This window comes from Uranotaenia lowii, chromosome 1 (assembly GCF_029784155.1).
Source record: "Uranotaenia lowii strain MFRU-FL chromosome 1, ASM2978415v1, whole genome shotgun sequence".
NCBI classification, from domain to species: domain Eukaryota; kingdom Metazoa; phylum Arthropoda; class Insecta; order Diptera; family Culicidae; genus Uranotaenia; species Uranotaenia lowii.
The window spans coordinates 140,807,138-140,825,955 of NC_073691.1; the positions used below are offsets into that span (position 1 = coordinate 140,807,138).

An 18,818-nucleotide genomic window follows, 5' to 3' on the forward strand; every position below is an offset into this window, starting at 1 on the left:
TGATTCGAGAAATAGCATTCGAGCAGTAGGTTGTTACAGGATGCGTTTATGTAGCAACCCGGTAGCAACGCAGCCGGTCGTCGCTATCAAAAAATAAACAAACACAAATACCAACCTGGATCGCAACAATGGGTGCGAAAATCAGTAAGTAGATAAAAACGCAACCAATCAAAGCATCTAAAATACCGACCGAAATAGCAACTTGCGGTGGGCTTGGTCTTAAGAGCGTTTATAAATTGGCACGAAAACCATAAGTAGGCTCGGTTCCACAAAAGAAACGAAAATGATGTTGATTTTTCAGTTCAAAATATTCAATTTTCCCATACAAACACAAAAGTTTCAACTTACTCGTGTAAAGGTTACTTTAAAATTCTGCAAATAATCATGGATGAGTTTTAAACCAAAATAAAGTTTTTTAGACCCCAGGGTTTTAAAAATTCAAAAATTACCCCAAATCGACTCAAATGAAATTTGGTATCTGAATGCACGATCAAAATTTAAAATCTTAAGTCCGGAATCATGAATCAGTATCGGAAACAGGATCAGTATTTAAGGTACATGATCATATCATCCAGGTTCTAAGACTGGTCCAGGATAAGAATCGAGATCATGATCCTGGATCCCAAAGCATGACAAGAGTTCACAAAAAGGACCCAGAATCAGAATCCGCAAACAGGATCCTAATTCAAGAGCACTATCCAGGATCAGGATCAGGATCTTGGTTTTGTCTCGTATTCGATTAAGGATTAGGTTTAGGATTTGGATTGGGATCAGAATCGGGGTCAGATTCCGGATCAGTATCAAGGTAAGGATATGGAACTTGAAATTGATCCGTTTTATTTTTTTCCGCGCCATTTTTGTTTTGGTTGTGTAGCAAAGAAAGTTTAAGTGATAATGTAAAGGATATTGTGTGACAGAACTGCAATGCTATTTATATCTACTGGATTTCATCGCAACAGAAAAATTGTTCAACCGTATTCAAGTGTACTCAAGAAAAATATTTACAAAAGACAAACTGTCAGAGCTTGACGTTAACACAAATCTTCTTAAACCTTTTTCAAAACCCAAGAAGTTTGCGGATCCCTGGGCTAGGGTTTTGGTACCATGTTGGGAGATCGTTAATTTAGCGCTACTGAAAATGTTTCCATCCAAGCTTGGATATCAATATCAATATGTAATAATTTTATATCGTTTCTGCTGGTTTGGACCCAGCTAACGAGATGACCCATCACTTTGTAACCGGAGCACTAATCATCCGGGTCTGGATACGGATTGAACGAGATTACCCTCAAACGAAATTAATCTACGTGACATCATTACCCCCGTTTTCCGCCGCTCTGGCTGATTGGGCCAGTTAATTCAGAAAATCTATTACCAAATTGACCTCAATCAGACGACGGGTAAGTTTCCAACATCCATCGCACTAAACTCTGGGGGTACATACTTCGGGTCTAACGGGATCGCGCGGAACAACAACGGCAATTTTGTCGCTGTTGCCAATTCCACCAACCCTAATCCGCGGGGGCACCTGATGGAATTCATGGAACAATTTATTGTTATTATAGTTTCTACCCCACCGCATTCATTGATGGCGGTCGGCTCCGAATCTGCAGGGAAAATCCTAGGGAAAACCCCGGATTCGTTAAATCTGTTCCCGGTGCCATGTCTTGCTGCCAACAGTCAGTCATCTTTTGGCTTAACGATGGCCAATTGAGGAGATTCGCTCTCTCCCGATGGCATATCAGGGCGCTCAATCAGCCGTATAATTATGCAATAATTGAATTAAATGATAATGTTGCGCTTCGGCTGATTTTCTCCGCGCCACCGGCCGCCAAACTGGGCGAGCTCCATATAATAATTTCATTGTTTTGGATGCGATGCGGAAACGGCCGTTTCGAGTTGAGTCTGTCTTATGCGCATACTCCCGGATTGTTTCGATTGTGTATCCAGAGCTTAAAACGGACCCGGGGCGCAGAGATTCCGCCAACAACGTCGTCGTTGTGTTCTCCGAATGTCATCTCCCTACAACGGGAAACTGTCCCCCGGATTGGCTTTTCCGCCAGGAATCTTTCTTCGTTCCTATATGGATGGCAGAAACGACACTCTCCACTGCCTGATGGCACCAACTAGTTGACTATAGAGAAGAAGTAGAGGGTTCCAAGCAGCATCATGTTTGTTTGAGCTTATTCTAAACTTCGAGCGAGAAATGGTTTCCTAAAGGTGCCTTGTTTGTTTTCCGGGTCTTGTTTGCTCGCCGGTCTGGGAATTTCAATCCTGAAACGTCAAACGGCAACGGCCCCGCAACCGCACAGGCAGTCGTCAAGAATGAAGAACCAAACAACGAACAGGTTGATGCTGCATCGAGTTAGGGTAACCAGTTGGTTTCTCAAGAACAATCTTGTCCAAAAAAAACTTAACTTCTGGACGATAGATTTTCTCCTCGCGACACGTCTTAGTATGTGCCAGAAAAAAAACATTTGCTATTAAAGTTTATGACCACGTTTAAAGAAATTTTTCGAAAATAGAAAAAATAAAAAATAAAAGCTTTAAAAAATAATAATTGAAAAGGTTTTGAAAAGCTAATTTTAGTAAAAAAAAATCCATTTTATAATAAAAAAATTGAAAAATTCAGAAATTTAGAAAAACTGAAATAAAAAAGTAGATAAATACTTAAAATTGGAAGTAAATGAATATTTAAAAATATCAGTGAAAAACCTCTATCAAAATATTGAAAGTAAACATATTTAAATAACAAAAAATATCACAGACAACGAAATTCACATTTTTTTGAGGTGCAATGAATTTAAAAACAAATTTTGACTAATTCGGGGGCGCTGAACCCAATAATGGTTTTTCTCTCTCAGCACTCGATCTCCTGATTTTCAAGGAAATTTAAGCCAAATAGTTCCTAAGTTATTTCATAAAGCAAAAGTCAAAAATGTTTGCAGTCATCAACAAAGTTGTAAAACAAACAAAAAGGTTTAATATAATAATTCAAAATGAGCGTTAAAAATCGCAGCGCTTATGTAATTACACCACTAGAATCGGTATAAAATTGGTGAATATAATTTATTTACGGAAATCTTGCGTAAATATACTCAAAATCCAGTGCAAAGTTCAATTTAATGGCAAGTAAATCTGAAAAAAAAAAATTGACAAAAAGTTCGAAAGCTACCTCTGATAATTTGTCGAGAATTCTGTGTTTCGTATTTTTACAAACGACTACATGTGCCCAATTACGACTACATTTCAATCCTTTTTTTCAAAATTTATCTGGAATGACTTATATAATTTTGACGGTTCATTGATTGAAAAGTACGGTTTTCACACAACTTTTTTTACATTTTTTGTGGTCATGATCTTATCACTCACTCACTCCTATCACTCAAGAGCGGATAGGTTTAATAACTGTCCGCCAACTGCAACGTTGATATAAAATCGCAAATGAAAAGAAGATGTTAAAAGACTAGGTGTAATCGAAACCAAAATAAACTACTACAATTAGTAATTAAGTCCGACATGTATTTCAAATAAATTGTATTTCAAATAAATTGACATAAGCAAATGAGGTCCACCGAGCCAAAAAGGGTATAAAAGTGAAAAATAATTAAATCTTAGTTTATAATTCCAAGTGATTCTCCATATTGTAAACGTTATTTGATGCAATTATCTCCATCTCCGTTACATTTTTGTTCGGGAAATAATTACAACTTATCTATTAAATGTATGGAATGTCCTTTAACCATTTTATGTACGGTTTTTTATTGAAAATTTGCACAGTGATTGTTGAGATATGAAGCTAGCATGTCTGAATTTTTCGAAAGGTTCTATCGATGAGATCAAAAGTTACGCGAGGTGCAATATTTCAGGCATGAACCCTGAAATGCGATTTCTATAGAATTTTGGACGTTTTTTTTCATAGGAAAATCACATTCTCTGTTTAACAACCAGTAAATCTATTTCAACCGAAAAATAACAACAATATCGTGAGATTCTGATTCCAAAACACAAATGGATCATTTATTCCATTTTTTCTTTTCTTCATTGCTTTTGCCAGACATTTTTTTGTCTGATTGGTGGAGGAAACGATATTGTTCTCATGAATCGTCCAAAATTCTATAGAAATCGCATTTCAAGGTTCATGCCTGAAATATTGCACCTCGCGTAACGTTTGATCTCATCAATAGAACCTTTCGAAAAATTCAGACATGCTAGCTTCATATCTCAACAATCACTGTGCAAATTTTCAATAAAAAAATGTTGCGTAGTTTCAGCGATATTGCAGTTTGAATGAGAAAAGTCGAAAAAGTCCGATTTTCGTAGAATTACTGTTTCTCAGGCCACACAAACTCCAGAAAGCTCAAACTTTGTGTTATAATAGTGTGATAGTTGATCTATCTAACGCAAAAAACTTGATCAAAAAATATTATCAGAGTAAAAAGTTATGGAAGTTCAAAGTCGAAGTGACAGTGCGCTTGCTTCCAATTTCTATACAATTATGAACGGTACTGTACCTCATGGGGGGGTTTGGTGACAAAATTTACCCTTTAACATTTTTGCTTATAAAATTCACACCAAAAAATAGTATAAGAAATGTGTTACTACGAGTATCTCATTATTCGGGTTATAGTTTTCTCATATCAATGGTTATTAATTTGAAGATTTATATGTACTTTCGAAAACAAGTCCTTAAAGTTTCAAGTTTTCTTGAAGCTTTAAAAAATAAATGAGGGATCTTCAAGGCTTCGTTTGAAAGGAAAACTTTAATAAAAATGTATCAAATATTAAGGAAGAAAATAAAAGAATAGGTTTGGGGTTCCAATCCGTTTTTTTTCAACTCTTGTAAACTCGATATCTCAGATTTTAGTTTAGATCTTTATGTTTTAAGTATCTACAATGTAGCTTGTAGCGTGAAGTAGCTTCGAATTAAAATTCGGATTTTTCAAAGAACGTAAAAAATGAATGCAGATCTTATTTTGCAATAGTGGTTTTCACCTGTTTTGAAGTTTTCTTGGAAAATTTTAAATTTTAATTCGGAATCTAAATTCTGAATTAAATTCTGAATTCTTAATTGAAAACCTGATAATGAACTAAAAATTACGTTTTATGACAGAATACTAAACCAGATACCTTTAATATAAGGTTGCCAGAATTTTTTCAGCAGGTATCCGGGCCGGACAAACCGGGCAAATTTTTATATAAAAACCTGGCAAAATCCGGGCATTCGATTTCAAATTGACGACCATAAATCCGGGCAATATCCGGGCAAATTTTGTCAAAACTCAGAAATTCCTCAACAAAAATCGAGAAAAAAATTGAAAAAAAAAATTTTCATCAAAACTCATCGATAGATTTAACCGTATTTTAAGCTTCGAAAAACCTCTTATGATGATTTTTATAAAACTTGTTCAAAAAAATTTTGGAGGTGTTTTTTGTTTTTTTTTTGTTTATTTTGCCTAATAAAGTGAATAAATCCGGGCAAAATCCGGGCATTTTTCAATGAAATCCGGGCAACCGGTTCGGGTCGGACTGTTCTTAAATTTAGTATCAAATATCCGGGCAAACCCGGATAAAACCGGGCAATCTGGCAACCATACTCTAATATGAATTTTTAATCTTTGAATTTTTTCTTCAATTATTTACTCGTAATTCAACAGGTAAATCTGAATGAAAATTCCTACTGACAAAACTTTTAAATCTGGATCAGCATTATGCAACTTTTGTAAGTTTCAATTCTACATATGAATTAAGCGTAAGAATTTAAATCCAAATATTTAAAATGGTTTGTAATTAGATTTTTTTTTTATTTTCAGGAAAAATCTAATTTTTGTTTCCATTTAAAATCAAGCATTGAATCAAGATTTTGTCTTAATGATGAACCGAACTGAAAATCAAGAATAATAAACTGGATACAGATTCCACAATCCGATCCGACCACAGACAACAAATTTTAATTTTTATTAAAAAAAATATTGAAGCCAGAACATCCGAAATGATTCGAACCTTAGCTCACATGATTTTTTTTCCGCACCTAACCGGGCAGAGCAAATCCGAGTTATTCTATCTAAAAATCTTGCGAAATCCGGGCATTTGGTTTCTTGGTTAACAACCCAAAATCTGTGCAATATCCAGCCAAATTAGGTAATTCTTTAAAATCAAGAAGAAAAAAACTTGAAAAAATGTTTTTACTTTTCATCGAAACACACTAGCCGGTTTATTTGGATAAAATTTGCTCAGAAAATAGTTTTAGACGCAAAATACTTAATTGTGATCACTCAATTTGAATTTTTCTTTGACTGTTAAATAAATTGAAAACATTCGAGAAAAATCCAGGCAATTTGGCTACCTTAGTGAGTCAAATCTTATCGAGAATTCGATATTCGGAACTGTGCCCAAATTTCATTCACTAACTTCTTTTGCAAATAACTTTTGATAGCGATTTTCGAGTACAGTCTTTAAATATCTTTCAATAATTTTTTCGAAAAACTTTAGTAGAACTGTGGACCTGGGATAAGATTTCGAGGTTTTGGTCTTAATTCTGAGTCGAGTTTGTTACTCTTGTTTCGCTTTAGTCGTTCATCTGAATTCGATTAAGAATTTTAAATTTGAAGTTTAAAGAAGAACATTTTTCTTGACATTTTTGGACCCTCGTGGGGTGGGTTTAACCTCCAACCCTCTCCGTCCCCCTCTTTCTTCCGTGTTCCTACGATCATGACTCACAGGTTTCCGAGAGAATTTGATTTTAGTTAGTGTTGTTTTAAAACGAAGTTATGGATGGTAAAGGCGTTTTTCACGGAACTAACTTTTATGCACTGAGACCCCCAAATATCTTTAACGAATCAAACTGTAAAAAAAAACATTTTTTTATAATCAGGAAGAAAAATGACATAGTTTAACATGAAAAAAGTAAAGAATGCGAAACCTCATAATTTGATCATCCTGTTGCTTTACATTTCTGAAATAAGTTTTTCAAATTCTGTTTTAAACTTTGATGTTTAAAAACATGGTTAATAAAACGAATACTACAGCTTTTTAAATTTAAGCAATAAGACGAAATGAATCCTATTAAATAAGGACACCAACGTTCTTATTTTTATATTGTCTTTTTAAAGACTCATAAAAACTGCATCTTCTTTTGATGAAAATTATATGAGGATAAGAATATTTATGAAATTTAAGATTTGTAAGTCAAAATTTGATGAAATCCATAGATTCGATAAGAATTTAAAACTTAATTTAAAACTTTGGATTTCAAAATTGGAAAGAAACTAATCTAATAATTGTTTAAGTTACTATTTCTCAAGGCTATATCTTCAAAATGCTTTGTAAATTTCACTTTTCTGAGAATTTATTCCCCTTTTTAATGTTATTTTAATAAATGTCCCCTTGTCAATGTACCTCGAATTTTTAAATTTCATTTTATCTTTGAAACTAACTTTACAACTTCTTTTTTGCGTTTTGAATGGCTCAAGATCCGTTGATTCACAAAACAGGAATGTATCATAATTGCTAAAATTGCAAATCACACGATTCCGTATACATGATATAGTTTACGGCAATATCTCGTATTCCTCTATCTAAGCGAATAGAAAGATACTGCATGATGGGTGAAGGCAATGCATTGTATGCATTGGTTGAAACGAAAAATTTAGAAACTCAGAAGTTGAAGCAAACACAAAATTTATAACCATCTGCTAGTGATGAATTTAGGCATGAAATGACAAAGCCGTAACTGTTTCGAAAAAAAAGTTGCTTCCACATTTCATTACGTTGCTCAAAGTTTAGGAATGTATAGTAGGATTATATTGTCAACAAATTTCAACTCAACACTCAAAGTAACTCATCAATAGTTATTTGGTGGATTTCGCGAATTGCAAGTTCCAGTTGTTTGAGTTTTGAGGTCCAACGTTTTTAGACCTTGGGCCTTGAAAGTGATATGATATCTGGCGTAAAATTTAAAATGTACGAAACTATCAGTTTGCTTGAAACATCAAATCAAATCCTATTAAAAAAATCGACAACTTTTCGCTGATGAAAATCAACGAAAGGGTAGTATTTCCACATATTTTTCGCTGCTTATTGAGAAATTCTAAATTTCTACAGTAATTCCAGAGATTTGCGAGTTTCGCCCTTTTTCGTTTACGACGCTAGTTAAGCCTGGAAATTACGCCCAATTGATCGACCGTTTTTGTTTTGGTTTGGTGATCCTACACGATAAAACCAGTTACGCGGTTTTGTCACACGCGATTGACTCGGTTACGCCTATTGGTCATACACGGATTGAAAAATTAACCCCTTTTTGAATAGGCGTAACTTCACGTTCAAACGAAATTCATCTACCGAAAGTTTCGCTCGATTTAATTTTAGGATTTATTTGAAAGTTTTAAGAGATTTTATGATGCAACCAAGTTTATTGAGTAAAGTGCAACCGCGTACATCCAGAATGACTGTTAATCAATTGGTATACATTTGGCAGTTTCGCCCTTATGAAATGTTACGCTAGACATGTCAACTAAATTGTGATCAAAATAATTTAAAAGTTTTTTCTCGTTTTCCCGGAACTCTGGTAACCTCCTGGCTCCGTTCACCAACAGCAGTTGCCGTGCAGCGATGACGAAGATGGCGATGTGGTTCAGGAAGTTTCTCGAGGAGTCAATATTTGGACAATTCTGGTTGGACCGGGCAGGAATACCAGGAATGTGCGATAACACCAACAAAACGAACACGGGTCAGTACCGAGAGAATGTGATGTGGCCCGGTTTTATTTGGTTATCGAAATGGAGCTCCCCGTAGCTTGTTAAGAACGAGCTTCTCGGTCAAATCGAACAACCTGTTTTGGATTGGACGGAATTATGCAAGTGACTTTCTACCGGGCGGTGATGAAAGAGGGATCCTTTAAAGGAGTGAAAGGAGTTTACAGTTTAACGGGCAATTTGGGCTGTGGAAAAAGATCTTGAGGTGGGAACCACCTTCGGATTCCGGGCAGAACTAAATAAACAGCCCGGTTTAAATTACCTAATATTCACGATGGGTGACTTGAAGGGAGGAGTGCTGGTCCAATTAAGTAAGAGGTGCCCCAAATTTGAGGCGTTCTGGCCTTTCATTTCCAGCACAACACGCAACGGGCGGCACCTTTCCATCACGTGCAGTTTGTGTTGTTCTGGCAGGTAATCACGGAGGCCGAAATGTGAGGAAAAAAACAATTTCCTCAAAGACCTACATCTCGCCGGCTGCCGATGGAAGATGGAATTTTGCAAAGATGCAAACACCTTTTACCACGGAGAGGAGGCACGAGCCATCGCCCTACACTGGCTCTGGCAGCCTGGCAATAACATCAAACTCTATTAGGCGTGCTATCGTTTGCGGTAATCGGAGGCTCCACTATAAACAATCCTCAAGTAACCGAGGAAGAACACCTCAGAGACCATTCAAGAGATTGCACCGAGAGGAGGGTTGATTTATTATTCAAACCATTATGAATTAACGGATTTCTCGCGCTTCGCTCTCTCTCCATCGAGACGAGTATGTACCAAACCCTTGACCGTCTAGCTGGCTGGCTGGCTGGCTGGCTCGGTTGTTGGCACACGATCGTGTATCACTTACACCTAATTAACTCACTTTTACCCCATATTTAAATATGTAAGCAAAACATATACTTATGATGAACCCTCCTTAGATGGCTTGCAGAGTACATTGTCCCGGGAACGCGTCTTACGTATGCAAAGTGTTGCCGGAAACGGTGCGATTTGACGACGCTCTGCCCTCCGTTTCTCTCGAAATACATAGGTAACTGGTCGGGAGAAATGGCTTTGTAATCGAGCTATGCGCGAACTTAAACGAAGGTGTAATTTTCCAGGGGGCTGTAAATTTCTGCGAGGAAAATATCCATAAGTGCCCGGGTGAGATTGTACTGTTATGTTGTTAAATTTCGCTCCTCACGATTTGGCGATCGGTAGTCAAGTGTTGGATTCTTACTTTTAATTTGAGTTATAATAGCCGGTTTCTTAGGAAGTTCCTTGATAATAGTAATGGTCCGACACGGGTCGGTTGCTAAATTCAAAGGAGTGTTACCGGTCATTTAAATAAATAGAGACAACATGCCTCAATATGCCCTCTACCTAATGGAATTATCATCTTTGATGAGTATTTCACGAAATTTTACCGTATTTCCCAAGGCATTGAAATCATCTGTACAGGCAAAACGCGCCTTTGTATATGAATAATATGTGCGAAAACAGTATTCTAAACTTGATAGTTAGGTACTGTTTAATTTTCAAATTTGAATGAAGGACGAATTGCGCAATTGAATGGTGTACAAGTTGATGGACTGAAGCCAAATCGACCTCTTTTCGCTGTCAAGGCCTCGTGTTTTGTGCATTCTACGACTATATCCACACCAAAATAAGAGATTAACAAATTTCAATGCCGATTGGAGCTTACTATATGCCAAAAATCTGCTGAAACGTGCATTGCACCAAAGATGACATGATTGCCTTGGTGACTACTGGCCTAAAGACTCTAACACTCGAGCAAAATGATGCATTGCTACTGCATACAAACCAGTGGTTGAAATCAGAGGTGCCAGGTGTCCTGATTTATCAGGATTTGTCCTGATTTTCGAGGGACCGTCCTGATTTTTCAAAAACTCTTAATTTGTCCTGATTTTTGAAAAATTGTCCCTAAAATGTCCTGATTTGTCCTGATTTTCATAAGAAAATTTAAATATTACCAAATTTTAGCTAAACTATGAGAAAATCGAATAAATAGGTCATAAAAATAGTTAAATTCATTTAACAAATGGTACTCTTCGGTTCAGATGATGTTCAAATGGTATTTTTCGATATGAACTACCGGCCAGCGAAGAAGCTGCGTACTGTTGTTGCATAAATCAAGGCGTTTACAGTACCTGTATTGCGCCTTTATTTATGCAATCTAAGCAAAATCCTTATTATTTTCATGATTCAAGGGGTGTCCTGAAAAATCCTGATTTTCAACTTCGCGTTGTCCTGATTTTTGACGAAACCACCTGGCACCCCTGGTTGAAATCCTCACCAATTTTCTCATCAGAGGCATTCAAAATACACACTTTGAGGCCTCGCATAGCTATACAGGAGACGATACATATACATTCATTCAAACCTCCCCCCATGAGGAGGATCTGCTCTGAGAGACACTATTCGTTTGCTGCCCCGAACGAACTCTCTCAACGTTCGGTTGCTACATGATGCATGAAGAAGACGAGGCACAAATACTCATTTACGTTCTTGAATTTGAATAGCTCCAGCCGATAGCTGTGGTTGAGGAGAACATCTTCAACCCCGCCGCAAAGGTTGAGGCAACAACAAAAACAACCGAACTTATTGCGTTGCACGGCCCGCAACGTATAGTGCAAAGAGGGGGGAGGAAAAAGAAACGAAAAAACTAGCTGCCTGCGTGCGGTTGCTGTGCAATAATAGCAATAGCAGAAAAACCTCACGCATTCGATCCAGGCACAAACGAGGAGACTCGGGTTCGCTCTGCCTTTTGAATTCGCTTCCCTCAAGCTTGTAACAGGAGATGAGTGAGAGCCATTCGTTTGGTTTTTTGGATTCGCTGCCTCGAATGTACTGCTTCTTGGAGGCGGGCCATATTGAGAGCGTATCAGTGATTGAATTTTGCTGAGCATGAATTGATCAACCATCTCTCGCTCAACGCTTTACTCGGAAGCAAAGGTTGCTTTGAGGCAGCGAAAACGACAAAACCGATGATGCATACACTCTCACATGGCCCGCCTTCAAGAAGCAATATACATTCGAGGCAGCGAATCCAAAAAACCAAACGAATGGCTCTCACTCATCTCCTGTTACATTCTTGAGGGAACCGATTTCAAAAGGCAGAGCAAACCCGAGTCTCCTCGTTTGTGCCTGGATCGAATACCCGAGGTTTTTCTGCTATTGCTATTATTGCACAGCAACCGCACGCAGGCAGCTAGTTTTTTCGTTTCTTTTCCTCCCCTCTCCTTGCTCCATACGTTGCGTTGCAATGCAATAAGTTCGGTTGTGTCGTTGTTGCCTCAACTTTTGCGGAGAGGTTGAAGATGTTCTCCTCAACCACAGCTATCGGCTTGAGTCCATCAAATTCAATAACGTAAATGAGTATGTGTGCCTCGTCTTCTTCATGCATCATGTAGCGACCGGACGTTGAGAGAGTTCGTTCTGAGCAGCGAACGGATAGTGTCTCTCGGAGCAGATCCTCCTCATGGGGGGAGGTTTGAATGAATGTATATGTATCGTCTTCTGTATTACTATACGAGGCCTCAAAGTGTGTATTTTGAATGCCTCTGATGAGAAAATGGTTGAGGATTTCAATCACTGGAGCGTATGCATCATCGGATTTGTCGTTTTCGCTGCCTCAAAGCAACCTTTGCTTCCGAGTAAAGCAGTGAGCGAGAGAAGGTTGTTCAATTCATGCTCAGCAAAATTCAATCACTGATACAAACATGCAAGCGAAATAAGATCCCAGATAACCAGAAATCGTAAAGTAGTGTTTATTGTAAATTGTATAAGCATCCAGTTTAGATTGGAATTGTATAAGCATCATGTTGTAGCTAAACCAAGTTATATTTTATCGTTTATGGTTTGTATAGTTCATTATATACGATAACATTTTGTTAATCGCATAGGAAGATAAAAAAAGTTGTTTTGAATCGCAGTAGAATTGTGCAAAGCTCAATATTTAATCCCACTGTACAATAAAGCAATCTTTCATGCTTGCGATCTATGATGACATATTATTTCCATGAAAGGTAGTACAGTAATTGTGAGAACATCGTATAATGGAATTTAAACAATCTATTCGTACTTGTCATTCAAAGTCGCTTATTGAGATAAATTTAATCGGTAAATAATTGTTATTAATGCAATTCCTATGCTAAGTAATATCGTAATTATCTTATGTCAAATTATCGAATCGTTTGACAGAACAGTAAATACGATCGCACAGCGCTGAATACTATTATTGATTGTAATTGAATCGTCTATGAGATAGACTAAAGTTTTAGATAAAAAAACGGCGTCTATAAATAGATTTGGAGTCCGAAATTATGCAGTCAGTGGTATTTTATACGATCAACTGGTTTTGAACGGAACCCTCAATTTTATATGAACAAATTTGCTTGTTTGTATCAACATGAAATGGCGCCGAGGAAGTATCGATGGACAGGGATCGGAACGTTGTGAGTTCGAGACTGAGGGAAGGTATAGATGAAGTTGTATATGGTTCAAATTTTTTCGCAGTTAACATCAAATTCTATTGTATTTGTGTTCACGGCGATTCATAGTAAAATCGTAGTATGGAAAAAATATAATTGCTTTGGAATACAGTAACAATAAATTGTTTTAAATGGTGAAGAAAGTTGTACAAACAAAAGGAAATTGTAATCAAATTGTAAGACAGGCAATAGAAAGTTGTAAGTTGTACAATCCTAAGATTTTGTGCAAAGCAAAGTTGCTATCAAATGATTGGAAACGCAAAACAAAGTTTTATATTTTCAAGGTGAGCAAAATTTGGTCCGTATATTGCCTCCACTTTGGTACGCACAGGCTCATATACAATCTTTTCAGATTGTACAAAAGTGTATATATGTCAGAAACAACTGAAATATACAGACCAAAATGTTCACTGGGATTTTGAGCAAATTTTCATCAAGGAATTTGTGTCACAGAACATAGAATTTTGAAAAATTCACAGATTTGACAGAATTTTTAAATTTGGAATAGATTTCCTTTTTTTAAGGATTTTTCAACGGCTATCAGTCTCGGATTTTTAATTAAAAACGACTGTATTTTACTCCAACGTTTCGATCCTTATTGGATCTTCATCAGGGACTAAGATTTATTGCTAATTTAGTGAAAATCAACTTCGAATTTTGTTGATGCTTACCGATAAATTGTCGTTTTCTTGTTAAGTTTGATTCGGCTTATCTTGAACTGCTGTCATTAGGTTTCTGTGTTGGATGATGTTATAATTATAATTTTGTGTAATATATTTTAAAGTTTGGTGAGACTTACTGTTGACGAATTTTCGTAGAATATTCGTTTGAATATTTGGAGTTTTACAATTTTCTGCATCGGATCTTTGCACTGTGAACTGTTTTGGTTTACGAGTTGTTTTCAAATATGGCGTTCAATAATTTGTATTGGTGTAATTTAATGTTTGTGATGTTGTGTTCTGATCCTTAGTGTTGTGTTTTGCTTCTTGGGTTTTGATTTTTTCATTCATAGAGAATGGATTTCCAGAATTTTTTTTTGCCAAAATAAAATTTAGATTTTTTAAATTAAATTAAAAATGTATGAAAAGATTGCTAATTTTAATCGATTTAACTGAACTTAAATGTAAAAAAGACCCAATTAATCATGAATTTTCGATGAAATTAAAGGGAATAACATTACAAAAAAACCATCACAGAATTTTTGGGTAGAATCACAGAAAGTCAAATTTTTTTTTCTCAAAAACACAGAAATTTTTTCGGCAACCTTGCTTGTGATGAGAATGAAATAACGAAAAAAATGTTTTTTGTTCCGCAGTTTTTCTACTGCCGGCAATCAAGAATAGAATTTTACCGGCTTACAAACACACGCACGCAATTTATTCTTGCTTACAGCTTTTCCACTGGTTGTTTGCCGATGGTTTGAAACAAGGTAAGGCACTTGGCCGGTGATTGTTTTTATCCTCTTTTGACTTATGACGGAATATGTGATATGTTTTATTTTGTTACTTTCAGACATATGCATTACGGTTGCGCTGGGGAACATTAACAGCGATTACAAAGCTTATTATTGCCAATAACGTGCAAATTCCGGCATCTCATGATTGGAGTAGGTTCTGTCCAGCGAAAATGAAACCGAAACAGAAATGATAACTTTGGAAATTTTTGGCTTTCAGTCAAATTATTTAAGTGTTTTCCTATTTCATCCGACGTTTTGGCGTAATGTATTTTGCCTTCTTCAGGGTTTTACTGTAATTTGTAAGTGTAACAATAAAAGGTGTTGTGTAATATGATTTTTGTTTTACATCAGCGTGAATTTGAATTTGTTTTTAACTGCTATCGGTAGTTACACTGTGTCACTGTCAACTGTGCTTTGTAAAATGGATGTAGAATTGTTGGTTTCCTTAATATCTTGTTTGTTATAATGTTTTTTTTTTCTGCGTGTGTCTATGTATGGAATGTAAAACTTCTATGTAAGTTGAGTTTAAATTTGCTACATCAGTGCGTTTGTTAACGGATTTAGGTTCGTTGAAAATGTGTATTATCTCAAGGATGAGTAAACTTTCCTGCTTGTATGTGTGGTCGAGTATTTTTACAGAACTTCAATCGAATTTATGTTGGTGGTCGATAAGATGTGTGAGGAGAGCAGTAGATGTAGTTTTCATCGCCTTCATTTCATCGTATTAGGCCGTGTATCCTTGTTCGATCAGCTTATTAAGTTGTTTGATGTTGCTGCGGTGCTTAGCCAGTCTATTTTTGAGCAAACTGCCTGTCAACCCTGAAGAAGGCGAAATACATTACGCCGAAACGTGGATGAAATAGGAAAACGCGGGTTTTCTTAAATAATTTGACTGAAAGCCAAAAATTTCCAAAATTAACAATCAACAGTCGTAAAAGCTCATCAGAAATGATAACTTGAGTTGTTTACAATGGTGTCACGAATTGCGATTCCAACTGCATAGTGAAAAGATCGTATAAAATGTCGTCTGAAGTCAGTTTAAATCGTATATGATAGGAAGTCCGCCATGTTTGTAAATTTTGGAATGATTCTGCTCCCAAGCGGGCTTCAAGTGAGAAAATCCTCGTCCTGTTTTCAGATGGCTAAAAATCAGGTGGGAATTGAGTAATATTGACCAATGAGAAAAATTGGGCAATATTGTCACTGGCAAAGATTTGAAGGCTATGATGGCAAAATTCAGCGCTCTCTTGCATTCTTCCGATAGGTACGAATAAGGTATCGGATTACGCCCAATTGGTGTAGTTTTCATCGCATTAGAGAGAAATGAAATTTATGTATGTTTATTGCCTCCACTTTGGTAGGTAAATGCTATTTTTTTTTCAACTTTCATACGATCATTCTATTATGTATGCATATGGAACGTATACCAAAACAGTATAAGAATATAGTTACAAAAATGTTTTTGGGTGATCTGTGGGTGCCGAATCCATATTTCGAATCAAAAGTTTAAAATAAGTGAAAATTGCCAAGTTGAAATCGATACAAAATTTAATCTTTTCAACTAGAATTGAAACTAAAATCAGCTCCAAAGTTGGGTGAAACTATAAAATTCGGCCTTAAGTTTTTTAATACTAAAACGACATTTATTACATTTTAAACTTCATTTGGTTTTTAAATTTAATTAGTCAAATTGGCTACTTCCTGCCTCCTACTGCATATTATCAAATGAGAGGCTGAAAATCAAACATTTGCATTCTACCAATTGTTTGTAATGGAAGTACAAATTGCTTCATGAGAAACAGAAAGCCAAACAAACCGAAGCAAATTGAACCTCACGTTAAAAGGGAAGATTACAGTTGTCTTCACTTTCCGAACAAACCTAGCGGCAGCAGCAGCAATAACAACGAACGAAATATGGAATCTGCCATTCTGCAGTAGGTACGTTGTTCTTGTTATTCGCTGACTAATGATAGATGCCCTTTCCATCACTATTCGTAAGCACCGTATTTAGTGCCTTTCTTCCCTCCCCAATGGTGGCTTGTTCCACCGACCGGGTTGTTTGGTCTGGCCCAGAACACCTGGCCGCGAAGATCTCTGGCTAGAATTTTGTTCGCACGCACAATGATTTCTCTCTTCCGAACCGGAGGCCATCAATTGCTAGTTTGTAATGGAAAGGGAAAACTCCATCGGTAGGTACCAACTGGTTTCGGTTTCATGTTAGAGGGCAGAGAACCCGGGGAGATTACAACCCGCTCGTCACCGGAGATTATCCCTTCAACGGCCATTAGGATCAGATCCTCGGGCAATGCCTGGTTTGGGATGGGATGGGAAGGCACTGCCACTGGAAACGAAAATTAGCTTAGACAGCCACCGATCGACTGGGGGTCCGGTTAAGGTCAAGCTGAGGTGCTCAAGGTAGGTGCTTATCTCGTGGCCAGTCTAATTAAACGGCTGTCAACCGTCAACGGCCACAGCTCTGAGAGATGGTGTGGGAATCGACGCGTGAGTTCCCGGTCCATCTTGGAGAGACTTTCAGCTTGATGGAATTCGAATTGCGTTCACGGGGTTAACCGTGTGCATCCACAAACTATTTACTAGCGGAGTCACGATCGCGAGACGCCATCAACCGCACAGTGTCTAAGTCGATTATTTCTGCGGAGGCAAATTCCGCGGTTGTTCCGGAGCCATGAAGATGGCAAGAGACAGCCCCAGAACTTTTAATTTAATTGTTGCACTTGACGACGAAGGCGAGGGGTTTGTTGAAATAGGCTTGGCGAAGAACCGGTGTAATCATACGGTTGTAAAAAAGGGGCCGTGCATACCGATATCGCGATGAACTTATAAAACATACCCAACGCCATATCAAGTGTGCAAAGTATAGCTGTCGATGATCGCGAACCGGATCCCGATAGTGTTAATGCAAACTTTATCTTGTTGTTTGCAGATACTTGTACGATGCTGTTTAATGGCATCCAACTATTCCGATCGCATTAGTTCACACATTGGCCTGCAGATGGCTGTCATCACTTCTGTCATCCGGTGTTGGTATACGCGAATCGCACTTACGGCTAGAACGAATCGAAAAAAAAAACAGAGCTCGCCCTTTTGCGTTATCCTGAGGAAATTACAATGATAGAGGTCCCCGTGCATGAATTGCTATCGCTGCCAATCGCTGTCGGGCTTTATCCGGATGGGCTCCCCGATCAGCGCAAATCACACACAACATAATAACAACAAAGCCAAACCGGCCATCGATCGATCAGTCTTGGAACCGAACGAGCGATGACAGCTCGATAGTGCAGAAAACATTTATCAACTATGACAGATGTTGTTATATGGTGAACTGCCCATGACAGAGGAACGACAGGTCCACCGAAAGACACATTCAGATGCCATCTATACGCATCAGAACGCCCAACGCAATGGCGCGGCTCGGCTGGAGGGAAAAGGGATATTTATAGAACAACATCTAGAAAAAAAGAAGTTGACTTGACGAAAGGACGTGATCTGGAAGTTGTAAGTTTTTTTTGTCTGCCGGGGTTCAACTTATCAATTACCTACTACTACTCATTGGAATTCGTTGGGTAGCCGGCCAGCGAGGGAAAGGTCGTGTCGTCGATATTTGTCGGCTAGCTGGGAGGTCGACACACGGCAGGAAGATTTGCTACTTGTTCGTCAACGATCGATCGAAGGGGGGGCCGGTAAAATTTATGGTTCCGTTGTGTCCCCAAGTGGTTCTGGATGCTGCAGAGGCTATTTTTAGATCCTGCTTCGGAACAATTTCATGTTTGCTTGTATGGTACATTGTAAATACAGTGAGATTAACAGTTTTACAGATTTTCATAAATGGTCACACCAACAAACTTCTAAATATCTTGTGTTGGTACATTATGGTGCAGTTTATTATTTCAGATGAAAAGATTATTTTGAGTTTAGCGTCCACGATATTTACCTACGAGATTACTTTTTCTTCAAACATTTTTTCAACTTCGATAAATGGAATCTATTTTTTTTCTCAGTTAACAAATTGTCAACAAACTTTATTACTTTTTCATATGAAAATTCCTATATAGTTTTCATGTGAAATAGTTGAAAAAAAAAATGGTTTTCCTC

The 18,818-nt window shown here is 37.3% G+C and overlaps 2 protein-coding genes across 4 annotated transcripts in view; one reads left to right on the forward strand and one right to left on the reverse strand.

Annotated features, from left to right (window-relative positions):
* LOC129740318 (autophagy-related protein 16-1) overlaps positions 1–18,818 on the forward strand; it is a 355,598-nt gene that overhangs the window by 176,103 nt on the left and 160,677 nt on the right. The window lies entirely within an intron of this gene.
* The window catches only part of LOC129740317 (uncharacterized), a 459,755-nt gene that overhangs the window by 162,561 nt on the left and 278,376 nt on the right, over positions 1–18,818 (reverse strand). The window lies entirely within an intron of this gene.